The sequence below is a fragment of the Mus caroli genome, chromosome 12 (genome assembly GCF_900094665.2).
Source record: "Mus caroli chromosome 12, CAROLI_EIJ_v1.1, whole genome shotgun sequence".
NCBI classification, from domain to species: domain Eukaryota; kingdom Metazoa; phylum Chordata; class Mammalia; order Rodentia; family Muridae; genus Mus; species Mus caroli.
Window position 1 is genome coordinate 26,216,877 of NC_034581.1, and position 18,744 is coordinate 26,235,620.

Sequence of the window (18,744 nt, forward strand, 5' to 3'; positions counted from 1 at the left end):
TTTCCTTCCTTAGGAATACTTGTCACCCAGGAGGCCCTGCCAGCCAAAGTGTCCCATCCTGGCAGCTGTCCATCCAGCCTCTGCATTAACCCAGTTTTCTGACTCCTGGAGTCTGAGCCAATATCTGATATTTCAAGGCTTCCCTTTTTCTGAAGGGGCCATCCCAGGACAGTGGTGCTACGCTCACTGGGACTGTGCCCACTGGCGAAGTTCCTAGTTTATATATACCCCAAATAAACTTTGGCTAATTAAAGATGTGCATTTTTAATTCATATATTACACAAAGATTACAAGAAAACCCTATAGTATGTCTTTTACCATAAATAAGAAAATGCTTCTTAGATACAGCAGCACAAAAATTGGGAATTATGGGAAGATAAAACAATAAACGTAATTAGGTCAAAGTTCAAAATGTTGCTATAAGACAATCTTATACACAAAAAGCTCACAGATTGCTGGCAGGTTACAGGAAAGACCTAATGAATAATAGAAAAAGATCTATAATGACACATAGAAACATAGAAAGGCAGGGATGCACTTAGGGAGGTCAGAGAACAAGACAGAAATGCTAGTCATGCAGTGCGGCAGACACAAGGAATGCGAGCGTTCCATCAACGTGGCAGTGAAGCCTAGAACACCAAAGAAGTGGCCAGAGGGCTGGAAAACATAGACTTTCCCATGCTTTTGGTAAGTGAAATACAACATGGGGTGGGTGATTATTCAGTACCTGTTAAATTTTGTGTCTCTATCCCTATAATGTATAAGATTTTATGTATAAGGAGACACACAGGAAGAGTATTTTTTGAGAGAGCTGAGGAGATGGCGCAGTAGTAATGCAAGTGTGAGGAACTGGGTGTTTTTAAATCTCAGAATCCACATAAAAAGCCAGACGTGGAGGCCCACGCCTAGAATCTCAGTGCTAAGAGGGCAGAGACAGGCCAAGCCCCGAAGTTCACTGGCTGACTTAACTAAATGATGAGTTCCAGACTCAGTGAGATACCTTGTCTCAAAACAAACAAACAAACAAACAAACAAACAAGATGAGTACAACTGTGGGGAGCCATCTGGTGCTGACCTCTATATTCCATACACATATGCATGCATGTTCACATGTACTACTGACCACATGAATAGTCATACTTACAGAAAGTGCATATATCTGTACACATAGAGGGTGCAAGAGAGAAAGAGAGGGGGGGCGCTTTATGAGAACACTGTATGCTAGTGGGAAAATCCTAAATTCTTTTAGATGTTTTAATCATTATACTGTTTTGTGCACATGGGTACTTTTCCTGCATGTATGTCCTATGTATACCCTGGAATCCAAAGGAGGGCAACAGATTCCCTGAGACTGGGGTTCTGGGTAGTTGTGAGCAGTCACTCGAATGCTGGGGATCAAACTTAGACCCTCTACAAGAGCAACTTAATTGCCGAGCCATTACTCCAGCCGCAAGGAAAGATTCTAGATTCACGCTAATCATTTGATAGACTCATAAATTCCATGTGGCTCTATTACTGGGTCACAGCTAATGACAGAACAGAGGTATAGCTAGTTACAGTATGGGAAAATTGTTCTACTAAGTGAGAATGAGTTAGCAGAAGGAGGTACACAGTCTACAATTCCTTCTACAAAAACCTAAAGTGGGGTCAGACTAAGGCTGTGCCTGCTTCTGCATAAATCCATGTCTGTACACATGTCTATACATGTAGAGTGACTCCAAGTACCAGCAGAAATTATGGAGCAGAAATCGGTATGAGAGTCAGTCATCAGGGACTGTGCAATGGCCTCTGGATGTCTAACTTAACTCCAACATCATGTTCATGGGTCAGCTATGCAGGCTTTGAGTTAAGATTAGCTGGGATACTAAATCTTCTCCTGGGCATGGTTCTGTCTTGCCTAAGACTCTGAACTCAGTTTTTCACACAAAGAAATGATGGTTCTCTCTAATGGAAGTCAGACCTACTCTTGACCTTGAGTGGAATGATGTCCATCCAAACCAAACTCTGTCTGCTGTCTGACACTTCCCAACTGTTGCTCATCCAGTGACGGTGAGGTGAGCAGAGTACAAGACCTGAAGCATTCTGTGTCTGAGGAGTTTTCTATCTTGGGACTAAAAGTAGGCAATACCAAGAATGGTCTTTTCTAACCTCTGTTAGATGGCATTCACTGTGGGAAGCATGGACCAAGGAGTTCACAATAGTGTGAGAAATACTACCAAGGCCCATGTGACACAGGCAGACTCTGGGAATCAGCCTTTACACTTGGGCCTCATCCTAAGAGGATGAGACTCTGTACATATACCAGCTCGGGCAGGCCTCCCGAGAACCCCATGACAGGTTTTCTGTCTGTTAGGTACAGCAGGAAGAGAGCTGGTTACTAGGGGCTGGCAGTGGGATGAAGAAGGAAGAGATGATGATGGGGGCCAAATTTCCCAAGATTGAAGGCAGAAATCAAGCAATCAGTTGCCATGCATAATGGCTGTAGTTAAGAATAGCGTGCATATTTATAAATTGCTTAAAGAATGGGTTTCTAACATGTTTACCACACATACAAAAAACAAAAGTAGTGAGTTATCGAGGTGTTAGGTATGTCCTAATTTGCTTGGTTGGATATTCTACATAGTATATATAGGTCAAAGCACCACCTATCCCCCATAGACATACACTAGAAGAACACTTTATTACTTAAACATAAACTTCTGAGAGCTGGAGAGATGGTTCGGTGGTTAAGAGTACTTGCTCTTATAGAGGACTAGACTTCAGTTCACAGCACTGACATCAGGCAGCTCGCTCACAACAACCTGTAATTCTAACCCAACAGACTCCCAAACACATGTTCATGCACACACATACACATGCACACACACATGCATAAATGCATTCACACACTCACACATTCATATATGCATAAATAAATCCTTAAAACTATAAAAAGAAACAAGCTTGTTTAAGAAGCTAAACATTCCTTTAAGAATCTTGCTGCCCTACAAACTCTTTTTGAGGGCTGTGGCAGCTCTCTGTCATAGCTAATGCCAGAGACTGACTCAGGTCCTGGTATTCTCTACAATTGTGGGTCTTTGCTTCTGTTTGCTTCTCCTCCTTGGGTATCAGCAGGGTAATGAAAAGACCTACTATGTACAAGGCTCTTCCTATAATTCCAAGAAGTGACCAAGTATGTGTTCTGCCATAGGTTTAATTGGTATCTGAGGGGTGGATGACAAAGGCAAATATGAAAGCAAATCTCCTTGTTATCTCAAAAGTACTGTATCTCATGACAGGTTGGCATGTGTAGAGTCTGTGTCATTAACCTTAATGGAGCTTGCCCCAAAGTTTTCACACGGAAAAGGAACTCATGTGTGCCTTTGTATACATGGGGGAGATATGCATCAATCTACCTTTGATAATGGTAATTCTTTGAAAATAGAATACATAAAAAATAGCATACATCTGTTATAAGTTGGGTTAAAGTGTTCTTAGTGCTTTCTGTGGAAATGGCCACTTGCATTAGTTTCTTAGTTGTCCAAACCTCTGAAGAATGTGTAAGCCACAGCCTTAGCACAGGAAAGAACAGAGATGCAGCGGCTCTTTGAGGCCCATGGAACTGGCCTTTGTTACTCAGCACCTTCCCAACCATAGTAGGCTTTGCTCCAGTGTATAAAATCCACCCCACAAAATGTCCAGCTCAGCTCAGAGCAGGCCACTTGGGTGTGTCTGCATTGAGAAATGGTCCTTCTCACCTTCCTACTGTTACTTCTTAGAAGTGCTGGACCAGGTCAGGTAGAGTGTGACACAACACAGTTTATCCCCCCAATGCCCAGGATGCAATGGACTTGTGTTGGTAATGCCTTTACCTGAGACTTTAGTCACATGAGCCAACCTCCTGCCTGTTCCAGCTCCTGGCCCAATGATCTGCCTGCCCCACCACACTTAGCTGAAGAAAAAGAAAAGAAAATCTGTCATTAAGGAAGTCATGGGCTCTGCAGACCCCCTCAACACTTCTGAACAAGGTCCCATTCTCAATTAGCCACAAGAAATATAATGCTCCAGAGTTAGCCAGAAAACACTAGATACCTTTTATTTATGGAAGACCCAAAGCTTCCAAAGTGCGTTCTGCAGAACCTGTATCCAAAGTGTTAAAATTGTGGTGGAGGAAGAAAAAGTGTGGTAGGCAGCTTATCTTGAATATTAGCACACATTATTCACTTCAGCAGAGGACTTTTCAGCCTTAGAGATGTTCATTTCCAGGAGAGTGATATAAAGTCTTCTGTGTCTGTATTTAAACATGAAACCGAATTTCCCGAACATATCCTGTGATACCAGCATTCTAAAGAACAATCTTGAAAAATGCATGCAGGCACTCCTGGGAGTTCTGATTTGAGCTATTTAGATATAATATGCCCTTGAGAAGTCGGCCGAGATACCTGCTCAGAATACAGACTGGCTCAGGGCTGTGTCCAAATCCCCTATGTGCATTCTAACAGCAGGTATTTCCTGCAGCACCCTCCATTAACTACACTCTGGGAACTTCTCAGAAACAGAGCTGAATCCACACTAGTGGCAGAAAGAAGCATGGCCATGTGCAAAGAGGAACGCCAACATGCTATAAAAAGGTGCTATAGCTCTCTGCTTCCTGGTTGGCACGTAATGAACTGTCTTGTATTTCTACACAGTATTCTGCCACCATGATCTGCCAAAGCACACTCGCTCAAACATCCATGTTCTAAGTCCTCTGGAATGCTGACCTTTCCCTTGTAAGTTGTACAACACCTGGCCACATGGTTCTTAATCCTTTGGAACCGGAATGCAGGAAGAATTGCAAACAACTGGAAACGTAAACTGAAAGGCACTAGGATGCCACAGGTGCCTTACTGGGCTCTTGTGCTGGGTGTTTGGTAACTTGGAATACTGGCAGACACAGTGAGGAAGGACTGCACTCAGAAAAGTTCAGCTGAGAACAAAGATTATGTTGATAACCTGGTTAGCAGCCATGAACGGTATAGTCTGGCAAATGTTTTTTTTTTTTTAACCTGTATCCTAAAATCTTTGAGAAAGTTGATTTTAAAGGTAATGGAATCATTAATTTGGTGGAGAAATTTTTAAGAAAACAACATTTAGATTATGGTGAGTTATTTCTAGCTGCTTTTAGTCATATTTTTAGTGAGACTCGGGAGCTGAAAAAAATCTAACAGAAGGATTTGAAAAGCATTCAGTCTAGCCAGAGAAGGTGTGAAAAATGGGGATGGAGAAGGTTTGATTATTAAAGTTACTAGCACTATTCAAGGTATTCTAACACCTTGCTTTGGAGCAGTAGAAAGAGGTGTCTTAGGAGCTGGCCAGACTCCATCCACAATAAGACTCAAGAGTAGTACAAAAGACTGAGAAGAGTGACCTTCCAGGACATTCTGCTCACAGAAGGCCATTTAGAGCAATGCTGTTCTGGCTATAGTCACTCCAACACTCCCATGCTGCTGGTGAAGAGAAACCCAAATGTCATTTGAGCTGGTGACAAACATTGGCATCATCCATACGATGCTGACTTTGAAGACAAGGTCATGAAGGCTTCCACCAATATCACAAGGGAAGGCTTTGAGGGCCAGGCAATGTGCAGCAGGGTCAGAGACCCTTCAGGCAGAATGTCAGAAAGTAATTCATAAGGTGAAAGCCCAAGCTATGACGAAGACCACAGGATACTAGACATTATAGAAACATAAACCATCTGCCAAGAAAAGTCACAGGTATTGAGTGGAGCTATCCCAAGACAGAGGCCATATGGTCTGCAAATGGCAAAGCCATTAGGAACAAGCATATCCAAGCCTGCCACAGTTCACATCATACCGTATGTCCAATGTTCCAGGCATGAAGCTATAATATCTTGTACAGGGAAGCTACAATATCCTGCTGAGTTTCAATTTCACATTGTTCTTACTCTTTTTCAACATGTTCCTGAATCTCTCCCTTTTAGAATTTGACTATTTTATACTATTGCATATTGGAAATATTTAATTAAAAAAATTTTAAAGGAGCGCTCAGCTACAAGTTTGTCTTGAGTCTCAAAAGGGACTTGAAATTTAGACGTGTGAACAATGTTGGAAATGTTTTGATTGGGGGATTCTTCGAGATGGGCTATATGCATATGACATTTTGAGATGCCCATGAGTGTTTTGGAGCCAGGGGAAAGAATTTATGGTTTGAATATGAAATGCAACCCTGAGGCTTATGTCTTGAACACTTGATTCCAAGTAACTGGAACTATTTCGGGAGGTTCTAAAAACCTTGAGAGTCAAGGCCTGCCTAAAGGAAGTAGATCATGGGTGTGTGTGTGTGTGTGTGTGTGTGTGTGTGTGTGTGTGTGTGATCTCTGTCATCCCTGTCTCTCCATACACTCTCTCTTTTCCCTCTTCTCTTTCATTTATTGTTGAATAGTCAGTAGCATCCTCCATCTGGACACATTCCCATTATTAGAGGTTGAACCCTCTGAGATCATGAGCCAAAATAAAAATTTTCTTACAGATGTGGCCAACATTTTGGTACACACCCACAATCCAAGTATTCAGGAAGTAGAGTCAGGAATATTGTGAACTCTAGGCCAACCTGGTCTGCAGTGTGAATTCTAGACTGAGGATCAAGGTGAATGGGCTGGCCAAGTTACATAGCAAGCAAAATACCAGGAAGACAGAAGGCAGGAGGAGGAGCAAGGGAGAATAGTGTGGAAAGAGAGGTGTTGTAGTAAGTGGAATAAGAAAATGGAGCATAATGAGAAGAATGAGGTTAGTGGCAGAAACAACTAATGATATCTATCCAACCTGTTTCTATGAAGATGGCTCTAATTTATGTCTTCAAACAAACTTGAGTCACAGTTAACTACATCAATACAAAGATCACAGATGTTCAAAGCATGAACCTCAGGGAAGCATTTCATGTTAAAATGCCAAGTACATTTAGCCTGTCTCCAGAAATTCCCCACTCCTAACAGCTTCAACATTGTATATAAGTATTTATTCAAAGCATTAAGACAGAGTTCTTAGTTAATTAGTCTGCTTTTATGCTCAGAACTTAATATCATCCAGAATATATATTCAAAATGTGTACCTACATCAAAAATAATAGCATTGTTAACATCAGAATCTGAAGAAAGTATGGAAGCAAAAAAAAAAAAAAAAAAAAAAAAAAAAAAAAAAACCAACCAACCAACCAACCAAACAAACAAACAAACAAAACCCAGTATATTCTAAAACCTGTATGGCAGATACTACCAACATTTGTCTTTACTTCCTACAAATATTCATTTATGCATTGTGAATTTGGGTTATATTCATATTATAATTTTTGTACCCTGATAGTCTCTTCAAAATTGTATCATAAGCACTTATAATTTGCTGTTGTAAGATTTTTTTTTCATGAGGAGTCACAAAGAAGCACCCATTAACCCCAGAAAGAAAGGGTACTAACGAGTTAAAGGGTACTAACGAGTTAAAGGAAAGATTACATCCAAGTCCAGCTTGTTGAACCAATGAGGGTTACTTACCACAATGTAGGTTTCTCAAACTGTACCATTGAAAAGTCCCATGCCACACCACACCTGTAAGATTCTGTACTAGAGGGATACCCCTAAGCTAGTCTTCCACATCCTATATACTCCAGTGCCCCAATATCAAGGGGGTGATCCTAGAGTGGAATTACATACAACTGAGGGACAGAAAAGAGTGGCAACCAGGATCCCAGGTACGGTCTTAGGATCCTCCAGCCTCTGTCTAAGGGGGCATATTAAAAAACATTCGCTACCCTTTAAACATACCTACCAGCTGTGGGATTCAGCTTATTTTATTGTGATGACTGTGTAGATCCATAGCTCCTGAGCATCATTGTGGGAATGATACTGCTGTGCCTGAAGGAAACAGCTCTATGGTGTTACTCGCCAGAGTCCTAACTTACACAGATTGGAAAACTAGTGATTCTTGAGCATTGGTTATACACTGGGTATTTGCTGTCACTTCATTTGACACACCCAGCAGTTTAGAAGGAGGGTTTTGTGGTAACTGGAATAAGAATTGTCTTCTGTAGGCTCATTTTTAAATACTTGCTTTGCAGTTAGTTGTTTTAGGGGATTTTGGAACTTATAGGATGTAGAGCTTCCTGGAAGAAGAGCTGGTGAAAGACGGGCTGGCTGTCACAGAAGCCAGACTTTAAGAGATAGCCTCACCCACCTTCTAGCTCTCCCTCTCCTCTGCTTTCTCTATATGGCTGAAGATGTGATATCTCAGCTCTTTGCTCTGAACACCCAACTGCCATGCCTCTCCTGTCATTATGGGCTCTCCTCCGAAAACTGTGAGCCAAAATAATTATTTCTTCTCCAAGCTGCTTTTGGTCATGGTGTTTATCACAGCAACAAAATTAGTTAATACAAAAATTGTTATCAAAAATAGGATTATTGCCATGAAGAACATGATCATGCTGTTTAATAGAGGGCTGTGGAAGACTTTGGAACTCTGAACTGGAAGAGCAGTTAGGTGATGTAAGCAGAGCTGAATGTGCCACCATAGGAGGAGCCTAGAAGAGACCTCCATGAGTAATAGAGTGTGTGGAGTCCTCATTCCACATTCCTCTCTTTTGTAATGGAATGTGCATTCTGTGCCTTTGCATGTTAGAAGTGTTTGATTACTTCTTATAAAGGGTCATAGTTAAGACAATACCTTGAGTCTCAAATGCACTGTTAAAAACATGGGAACCTCTGAAGTTGGTCTAGATGCATTTTGCCTCATGAGATGACCAAGAGCCTACCGGGAAGTGAAATGTAGTAGTTTAAGAGGAATGTCCTTCATAGGCTCAGATATTTGAATGTCAGCTTCCAGTTGGTGGAAATGTTTGGAAAGGTTATGAAATGTTCAGGATATGCAATCTTGCTGGAGAAAGTACATCACCTGCAGTGGGAGTTGATACCTGAACTCTCATCCTATTTTTAGTTCTCTCTCTCTCTCTCTCTCTCTCTCTCTCTCTCTCTCTCTCTCTGTGTGTGTGTGTGTGTGTGTGTGTGTTCGAAGAAGTGATTTCTCAGCTTCCTGCTTCAACTCTCTGTGGCCATGCATCCCCTATCATAATGACTGTGCCACTAGAATCATAGTCCCAAATAAATGCCTTCTTCCATAATTTACTGTGGTTATGGTGTTTTAATCACAGCAACAAGAAGTAACTAATAGAGTATTTCTTCCCCATGTGCCACAAAGGGGAGAGATCTGAGCCTGAGCAATCAGGACAAAGTAGGTCTCAAGTCACATCTCCAAATAATATCATCAAGCAAAGTTAATTTCCTTGGCCCTAGTGCTGGGCAGGTTTGGCATGTGGCATATAGCCTGCCCCGAATTTAGTGTTTGGTTGTATTCAATTTCCATCTCTTAAATTTCTTTGAAAAACTGAGAAGTCAGAGTGTAGCAGGTAAAAATGTGGTTTACTCCAGATGAGCTCAGGAGTGGCTCCAACTCCCAGAAGTCCACAAGTAAAGACCAGCCTAGGCTGGATCTTCCTGTATCACAAGTGCTTCAAGGAAGCCCCAGGTGATCCAAGCTACTTCCCTGTCTTTGAGTGGAGACAAAGACCTTTGACCTAATTTGTCTATGGGACTTCAAGATCACTTACTTTAAGATGTGCTTTCAATAAATAAAGGCTTTTATAGCTTCAGCCCATTTCCAGGTGCCACCCCTCCCTCTCTCCTTTCTCAGTGTGTTTGAAGATGTAATCTTTCAGGTTCCTGCTCAAGCCTCCTATAGCAATGCTTCCTCCACCATTATGGACTCTGCCTCTGTGAGGCGAGATCCATTTGCAAAGGACCTGCTGCCGTCAGCTTCTCCCTTCGTCCCTTAGGTTAAGAAACGATACCTAAAGATGTTAGGGAGTCTAGGCACCTTACATCCTAAAGTTGGTATTCACTTATCTCCTGTTTCTCATGTAATCTAAATAAATACAGATAGGTGTGCATATTATATAACATTTAATAATACATGTATATATTATTATTTCTATTTTATCTTCTTCTTTTCCTCCTCTTCTTCCTCCTCCTTTTTCCTGTTCTTCAGTAGCCAATTTCTTTCAGATTCTTGACTGTAAGAACTGTTTTTATCTTTCATTGTCAGCCAACTGTTCCATGCATGTTTTCCAGATTCCGCAGCATCTGTTTCGCAGACAAGCAGCCACACAGAACTGTGACAGGCTAGACACTGGTTCCTTTGCTGCTAGGAGTCGTATAGCTAAGGAACACTGTCTAAGCTGGCAGCCATAGACCTGAGAACCTAAAGCATGGGGCCAAGTGCTGTGTAGTTTTGCTCAGCATAGTACAGGAGCCATCTCTGCCCACATCCCTGGGTCCTCTGTGTCATCTTCTCACTATTCCACTCTTGTTCTTCTTCCTCTCCTCCTATCATGTCCCTCAGAATCTCTCCTGAAGCACCATGTATCTGTGCTGGTATCTCCTCTTTGTGAGACCATGAAGATAGTGACTTCCTTAGGACACAATCTACCTGACATGGGACAAGATCATAGCACCAGCTACCAAGTAGATCATGGGCAACTGCTCCTTACTAGGTTACAGCTGAATGAAAATAACAGTAATAGCAACTCTCCCCTCTAAGTAGATGTTTCATTAAAAGAAACGGCTAGTGTTGCTATTAAAGGAAGCAGCTAGTGACCATGCTGCCAGCCCCCACAGGTATCTGTGGAGCTCTCTGTTTGGCTTGTCTGACAGCAGGGCATTTTCTGGCCTTGGAGTCACAAGTTATCAGTGCCTGGGCCTTAGCTGTGCTGAGCACTAGTCTGTGATCGGGTATGATAATGTCTGACAGCTGCTCAAGATGGAGGAATGGATGGAGCAGTTACTAATGTAGGACAGGTACAGACCTGGATCCCAAAACATGGAAATTGTCAGGGTGTGGTACATTAAGGATGACATTCTTGGCTGTTTGTGGCCATTCCCAGAGATATCTAGGTAGGTCCTGTGGAGATCTCAGCAGAGGCCAGTGGGTATAGGTCTAGAGAAGGCACGACTGCCCAGAGCACCAGTTCCTGGAGTCCACCACCCTCCTCCTGCTCTGCTTATAGCTTAAAAGCACAATGGCAGCAGGTGGTAACAGCCCTCCAGTGTGCATGTTTCCTGTGAGGATCAACTGTGATCAGGGCATCAGTTAATCAACATCCACCAGCTTGTCACTTGCCGCTATGCCACACCTTTATAATAGAACACAAGCATCATTGGGAATGGAATCCCCAAGGCTGCTGTTGCATTAGGACCAACAATGCCCTAAAACATAGCTTTGGTTTTAAGACTGCCAACTCTAAAGTATCTAATATTCTTTCATCCAGATTTCTTATCGACCTAATCATCTAAATTCTGACTGCCTAAAGCCACACTGTCTACAGTCCTTACCCGAGAATGACCTCCCCGATGCTCCTATCTCCTCCCCTTCAAGGGAAATTCCAAGCATATCTCCTTCTGTGCTGGGAGCTCCATCCACTGCAGCTTCTCACCTGGCCTCCTAGCTCTAACTCTTCCTCAGCTTCCTTCTTCAGCCTTTGGTGGAGTCCTGCCTCACTGGCTGTACTAGGGCTCTAAGTTGCAGGCTATGCTGCTGTATACCAGACCCTTTGGCTATAAATATGAGAAAGACCAGCACCTGTTCTGGACATGGAGAAGAGTCCTTCCAATAGGACTAGCTGCTACCCCTGAGGTCTATTCACCCATGGTTGACAGTTTAACAGAGTTTCTATAGCACCTAAACTTTCTCCAGAACGAGAGAGAGCCTTTTTGGCAGTGGGGTATACTATCATTTTTACTCAGAGCCCTGGCTGCTATGAGCTTTAATTAAACCTCTGTTGGGAAGGAAGCTGGAGATAGCCCCCTAAAAGGTAGCTCTGAAGGACAAGGCTGATTATCAAAGTATTAGATCTGCACTCTGCTGTTAGCTAAGTGGCTTACCTCTCTTGACTTCCAGGGGTAAAGCAGGATTCTTGCACATCTTACCCCAGAGCCAGACAAATGCAAAACATGATGCCCTTCATCAACTCCCTCTCAGAAAGGTTCATTTTCATTTACAAGGGGCAATGAGGCGCTATGAGCCTCTTAGCTGTGAGCTACCATTTACTAGGCAATTGGGTGTGGAGAGAAAGAGGTGGGCAGCTACAATCCTACCATATCGAAGGAATCTCACTGAGCCCAACAAATGCAGCCTTTGTGAGTTCTAAATGGCCTATGTGGAAAAGAAGTTCCTGCTGTCGACACAGAAGTATGGGACATAAACAAACTTTGGCTGCAGTGAACAAGAGCACCCCAGAAGTTGTCAGGGTCCTCTTTTCTTGACATAGCTCCTTGCCCTTCTCACCAGGACACACAGCTTTCCTTGAGAGTTTCTCCATGCTTTTGAATGCAAGATAGAAGTCAATGACAGGTGGGCAACTTGCCTCCAGGGGGGCACTCATTAGAGAAGACACTAGCTCCTTCCTTTGAAACAACCTGACCTTCAAACAAGATTATAGCTACCAGTGCCTGAGAAGGCATAGTTCAGGAATGTCTGCCACCCTAAAGTGGCCACTAACTCATGTACCAGGCTCACCCTACCATACAAGCTGAAGCTAGAGCATGTCACCCCAGGGACATCAGCTGGCTGCACTACCCTGCAATGCTTGCAGAGGCAGACTGCAAGGTGCATAGCAGTGCTAATAAGATAGCTATTAGATGTCCCTGCTATTTCTGAGAAGCAATGACTCAGACAATGAAAATTCACCACTCACTTAAGGAAAGTCTAAACTACAAGGCAGGAATGAACACCAGATCCCAAAGGACCTGACCCCATGAAGATGAAGCAAGAATTGGGCTGGTCCACAGCTGCTCAGGGAGTTTGAGCATCTCCATTGCAGCATCTTGAATGCTCTTTAAAGGAGTTCAAACAATTTTTTTAAAATATGATTTACATACCATAAAATTCACATCCCTTAAACTTGATGTCCTCTGTCCAGTTTTGGTATTTGGGAAGCATCTCTAACCACTGTGACTACATGGTGCATTTGAGCATATTGTTTTCTAAGTTTCTTAAAATGCAATTGATCCAATTTTTTTATAACCGCTCTCATTTTTCACGTCAAGACTCAAAATCATATGATTTACTTCTCTTGTTTTCTTTTTAAATAGTTTCACCTCATGTTTAAAAAAAATATTTTATGTGTCTATGCACAATGTGCATGCAGTGCCTCCAGAAACCAGGGGAAGGTGTTGAATCACCTGAGACTGGAGTTATAGATAGTTATGACAATATGTGTGCAGGGAATCAAATCTGAGTCCCAGGCTAGAGCAGGCGATGCTCTTGTTAAGCCATCTCTCCAGCCTTTAAGTTTGGATCCTTAAGCAAAGTTGAGATCCATTTTATATATGGTATAAGATAGGGGTACAAATTCATTTCTTTGTGTTATAATACCATCTGGACTCAATACTATTTTCTACAAAGATGTTTCACTCCTTCGAGTAGCCTAGACACCTTGGTAGAAAAGCAGTTAATGGAAACACCCAGGGAGGGGGTTATTCTGGGACACTCTGGTCTGTCTCCTTGGCTTGATGTCTCATTTGGTGACATTCCTTCTTGTTTCTGCTTTTCTACCCATTCTGAAGTGGAGTGTGTGAGTCCTACAACACTGCCCTCTATTCTCTGCTGTGGATATGGTTTCAAATAGTAAATGCTACAAAATCATGAATGGCAGACCTTGGCTGTGATCTCGTACTTTCTATGTTAAAACATCATTCATTCCAAAGGGGGCTATGATCAGACAGTTACAATGACGGGAGATCTAGCCTGTAATAACAAGATTCCACCCAGAGAAATGGATCTGCAGATGGCAAGGTAGGCAAGACATCAGGATAAAGAACTACTTAGAGTGTCTCTATTGTCCAGATAACCTCCTCTGCATCCACATGGCAAATCTCCTCTATATGCAGATATCAGACCCTCCTCTAGGCCCAGAAGGCATTTCCTCCTTTATACCCAGGCAATAGATTCTTCTATATACCCACACAGTATGCTTCTTCGAATCCCAGGCAGCAAGCCTTTCTCCACTTCTAGACAACAGACTCTCCCCTACACCCAGAGATGAGACCCTCCACATATACAAATATCAGCCCACAATACAGCAGAACTCTCTACAGTCATACAGCAGGCCCTCCTCCACACCCAACAGAAGACCTGCATAACAACTAGAAAGTAAGCCCCCATCTATACTCAAACAGTAAAACAACATCTGTACCCTGTGAGAGTGCTCTCTTAAATACCCAGGTAGCAGACTCCCCTTTATATCCTTATCTGTCTTGGAAAAATAAGCCCTTTTCTACACATGCACCGAGAAAGCCTTCCTCCATATACAGACAATAGGCTCTGCTCTACACCCTAACATCAGATCCCTTACATAGATCTCTCACTAAAACAAGACAGCAGGCTCTCCTCTATACTCAGACACTGGACCCTCCCATAGGCTAAAAGAGCCTACCTTCCTACACACTCACACAAGCTGTCTACTCTACTCAGGTTTCAGCTTTCTTCTGGACCCACACAGCAGCCCCTTCCCTGTACAAAGAGAGCAGGCTACACTCTGGATGCACATAAAAGCCCCTCCTCTGCCCACTGCACACAGTATTCAACAGTAAGGCTATCTCTGCATGCAGACAGCTGACACTCCTCTATACCCAGAGAGGAGGTTCTTCCCGACACCCAAGCAGCTTCCTTCCCTCTTAGGCAGCCAGCAGAGCTTCTCCCACAATAGGGAGAAGACAATAGGGCCTCCTCTACAACCAGACTTCTTTCTATCCTCTACACTCAGCAACAAGCTATTCAGGAAGCTTTTCACAGTTATAGAGAACCTACTTTTGTAACTGTTTCCTTCAGCCCTCCTTAACTGTTGGGGTATATTCTGCAGCAGAACGACCCTTTGACTATCCCCTGATCTTAAATATCATCTCAGGAGTCGTGTCATATTCCTCCTCCCACCCACTGTACCCACCACATACCATCTTCTGCCCAGAGAGACTCATCAAGAGTATGAATTCTCACACAGTATTGATCTATTTATTTTATTTATTTATTTATTTATTTATTTTATTCTGTGCTTGCAATAAGCAAAACATGAAGACAGATTGATTTGCAACAGTTGATAGAGTATTTGCCTAGCCTGTATGAGACCCTGGATTTTTGTCCTCATTCACCTGAATTCCCAGCACTTGGAAAGCAAAGACAGAGGATTAGGAATTCAAGGTCATCCTTGGTAAATACCAGGTTTGAGAGCAGTGCTTATACAATGCCAGGGTAGCCAAGCATGGCAGCTACGGACATAATGCCAGTGCTTAGGAGGAAGAACATGAGAAATGCTCCAAGTTCAAGGACAACTTGAGCTACACAGCACATACTGAGGCAGCCTCTCTCTCAAAGAAACCAATATTAAAAGATGAAAATGGCATGGAGAATAAGTACAGTTAAGGAAACTGTCAAGCCATCACACAATGCTGTGATGATTACCTAGAGTGAGAAAGAACATGGAGGAAGAAATGAGTGAGAAGAAGTTGGAAAAGAGGGCAAGTTTGGTGACAGAGGCCAGTACATGGTTATGAGGATGTACTCTGGTGGCAGGCCTCAGTGTCACAGGCCAGTACTTCCCAGGTGACCAGGACTGAACTCAGTATGGGAGATTCTATAGTGTACTATGTACTAAGGGTGAGCATTAATGCAAAAGGAGAGTCACACACAATTCCAGTAGACCAGACTGAGGACCAAGTCATTAGGCTGCTGGAAAGCTTAGGCTTCTGAGCAGCCAGAATCCAGAGTGACTCCAGCAGGGAGTGCTGGACCAAAGCCATACCCTGACCTTCTTGGACAATCAGTGTCACACTGAGACTATCAATGGTGAGAGGAGATGAAGAGGCACATCCTATATGCAGGGCTTTGGACAATCTACAGTCCTTATTCAGAAGAGACGCAGAGCTGTCTCCTTAAAGAGAAAAGAATTCCAGGAAAGAGATAACTGGACACAGAGCCTCAGATTTATCCAAAAGAGTGATCTTCTGCTTAGGGAACCTCCAGATACCCTGGGAGGATGACCAAAAACAGACAAGTTTGACCTTCAGGTAGGGTGTGATTCTGGCTGTGGCAGAACATGCCCAGCCCTAGGGAACTAAGAACCCTGTACAGACATGCATGGAAGCAAGAGCTTCCAAAAGCAAATAAACAGAAATAAATTAGGTGTGAGACCTCATTTTCCTGAAATGTAGTTCCCAGAGGGTATTCCTGCCTCTGAGTTACTATTTTTAAAAATGGACTAAGAACCAAGAAAGAGGAGAGGCTCTGATCTGGCCACACAAAGCAGGACACCTCACCCATCTGTGGCTACAAGGGCTCTGCTATTCCTGATCCTGGCCCTGGGAGACAATAGGCTGCCTTCACCAGTGTGTTGTTCTGAGTCAGCTCAGCAGCCTGCAGGCAGGAACTCACTCTGTCTCAATGTCATTACCTATTCTTCCATGCCTCTGAAGCATCATATCACATAGCTTGTTAGCAAAATAAAACCCCACAAATGAGTATGCTTTATGTGACAAGTGTAACAAGCAGAAATCTCAGATCCAATTTCATTTCTGCCAAAAATGAGCTGGACCACAGTTGGTTTGCTTGTCACTCATTAATACATGATTTAATTGTTTAATTTTAAGCATTCTGAACTATCAGCTTGTGTTTCTTGGTATTCTGACATTCAGTTGAATGTTAGTTAGTTACAGAATCCTTTTTTCAGAAGAATCTAAAAGGTAGAGTTACGTTGCAATTAAACTGCCGCCAATGTGTTAACTTGCTTACTTCTTATCTCTCAGATGTTGCTTTCTCATTTATTGATTATTCAGTTGTAAGCTTAATGTTGGCCATAGATTTTCTACTGACTTAAGAATAGTCTTAGAATTTCCCCATTCTCTTCTTTGATGCTTCCTACTTTTCTTTATGCCCCAAATCATCTTTCTGCCTATTTTAAGAGTGACTATGCTAGCCTTAATCTCCATTATTTCTTTAAATTTGTCCATGGATGTGTGTAGCAGTATCTATCTATCCCACTTCACTGAGCTGCTAGGGCCCTGTGGAAGACCAAGGATACAGTCCCAGTGAGCTCTCTCTTGCTTATCACTAGCAGCATCCCTTCCAGACCCAAAGGCTGGAGTGTGCTAAGGAAAGGTTCTCTGCCCTTTCATGTCATACGTGCCTATGAACAGCAGAGAATCAGAGATGCTTACCCACTAAAATATGTGGTTCATGGAGATTCTATAATTCATTGAACAATCAGTAATAAGCTTAAATATATTTGGTGTATTATTTAATTTAGAAGTTGAAACAACACAGGTAGACCATGAAGTAATAAGTGCAGTTATTAGAAAATAGAAGTTATTAGTTAATAGAAAACCCAACTCTGTCTGATCTAAATCATTTAACTATTCAAAATTTTACTGGTTGGTGGAGGCATAACATTATAACCTCAATTAAAACTAGTCACCTCCTCCTCTAGTCAATGGGAATAGGGGTCTTGGGTCTTCTGATTTCCTTTTCCTTTCTTCTTTCTCCATCCCTGCTTCTCTGTTCCTTCCTTGCTTCTCTCTACATCTCCATCCCTTCTTCCTAATCTCCTTTCGCTCCCTCTTCCTTTCATTTCCCCCTCCCTTTTTCCTCCATCATTCCTCCCTCTCCATTCCTTCCTTCTTATAGAAACAAGAAGTCCATATTAGCACCATGGGGTGCAGGCATATCAAGCATCACACCTTGCCTGGTGCCTGCCAGGTTTAAAGGACTGTGCCATGACATTGATGAAGGACACTTGAGAAATTTAAATGAAACTATTCTAGTAAAAGCAGAACATAGGGCATTCTTCTTTAAATGTAAAAGTCAAAGAGAAAGAGCCCGCACCTGTTCTAATCTGTTTCTAATTTGTGTCTAGTGTGATTAGGTGCCTGGGGAGACATTTGCACATAGACATTCACTTGCTGTTTATATAGACAGCTTTTCAGAGACTGAGGTTTACGAGAGAAGGTTCTACAGCACAGACCCTAGTGCCCAACGTAATTGGAAGAATGCTGATTTCTAGGCCAAAGGCAGACATGTTGAGTCCTTCTTATTTACCTCAACCAATGAGTGTGCTGTTGCTCTCAGGAGAATTGCCAATGATGGTGAACTTATACTTTGGGGCAGGTGGACCATATGAAGCTGAGGAACTGAAATATCTATAGCTATACATTCCAAGATCTAAAGGATTTCTTGTCTATAGAAAAGAACTATCTATAAGTTCCAAGAATATCTCTAGGCATCTGCCCAGAGTCAGCTTGCCATCTTAAGGAGAGGAGCCTTTCTCTGACACTTGATCTGATAAGGTTTAAGATAATGAGGAGGTCACAGCCCCAGAGAACTGCACAGCAGTGGTTGAACTGCTCGAGACAGGTGCAGCGGTGAATACACTGGAATATTGAGGGAACATCAGTGACACCCATTTGGGCTCCCCTAGGATTACATGAAACTTTGCCTCCCTACCCTAACCTCTCTCTGCCTTTATCCTTCTGGGAGTATGTGAACAGGCTGACCATGTTGATGGGAAACTTGGGTTTCAGGTGCCACTGTCCTACTGGGCGCCAGGTTGTTCTTTGTTTGTTTGTTTGGTGGGTTTTTTTATTCATAAAATTAGCTTTAACTTTAGAGGTTACAAAGGACA

General features: G+C 42.6%; 1 protein-coding gene and 1 long non-coding RNA gene across 14 annotated transcripts in view; one reads left to right on the forward strand and one right to left on the reverse strand.

The window, feature by feature from the left end:
- Myt1l (myelin transcription factor 1 like) overlaps positions 1–18,744 on the forward strand; it is a 393,059-nt gene that overhangs the window by 225,607 nt on the left and 148,708 nt on the right. The window lies entirely within an intron of this gene.
- LOC110307426 overlaps positions 1–18,744 on the reverse strand; it is a 95,320-nt gene that overhangs the window by 9,714 nt on the left and 66,862 nt on the right. The window lies entirely within an intron of this gene.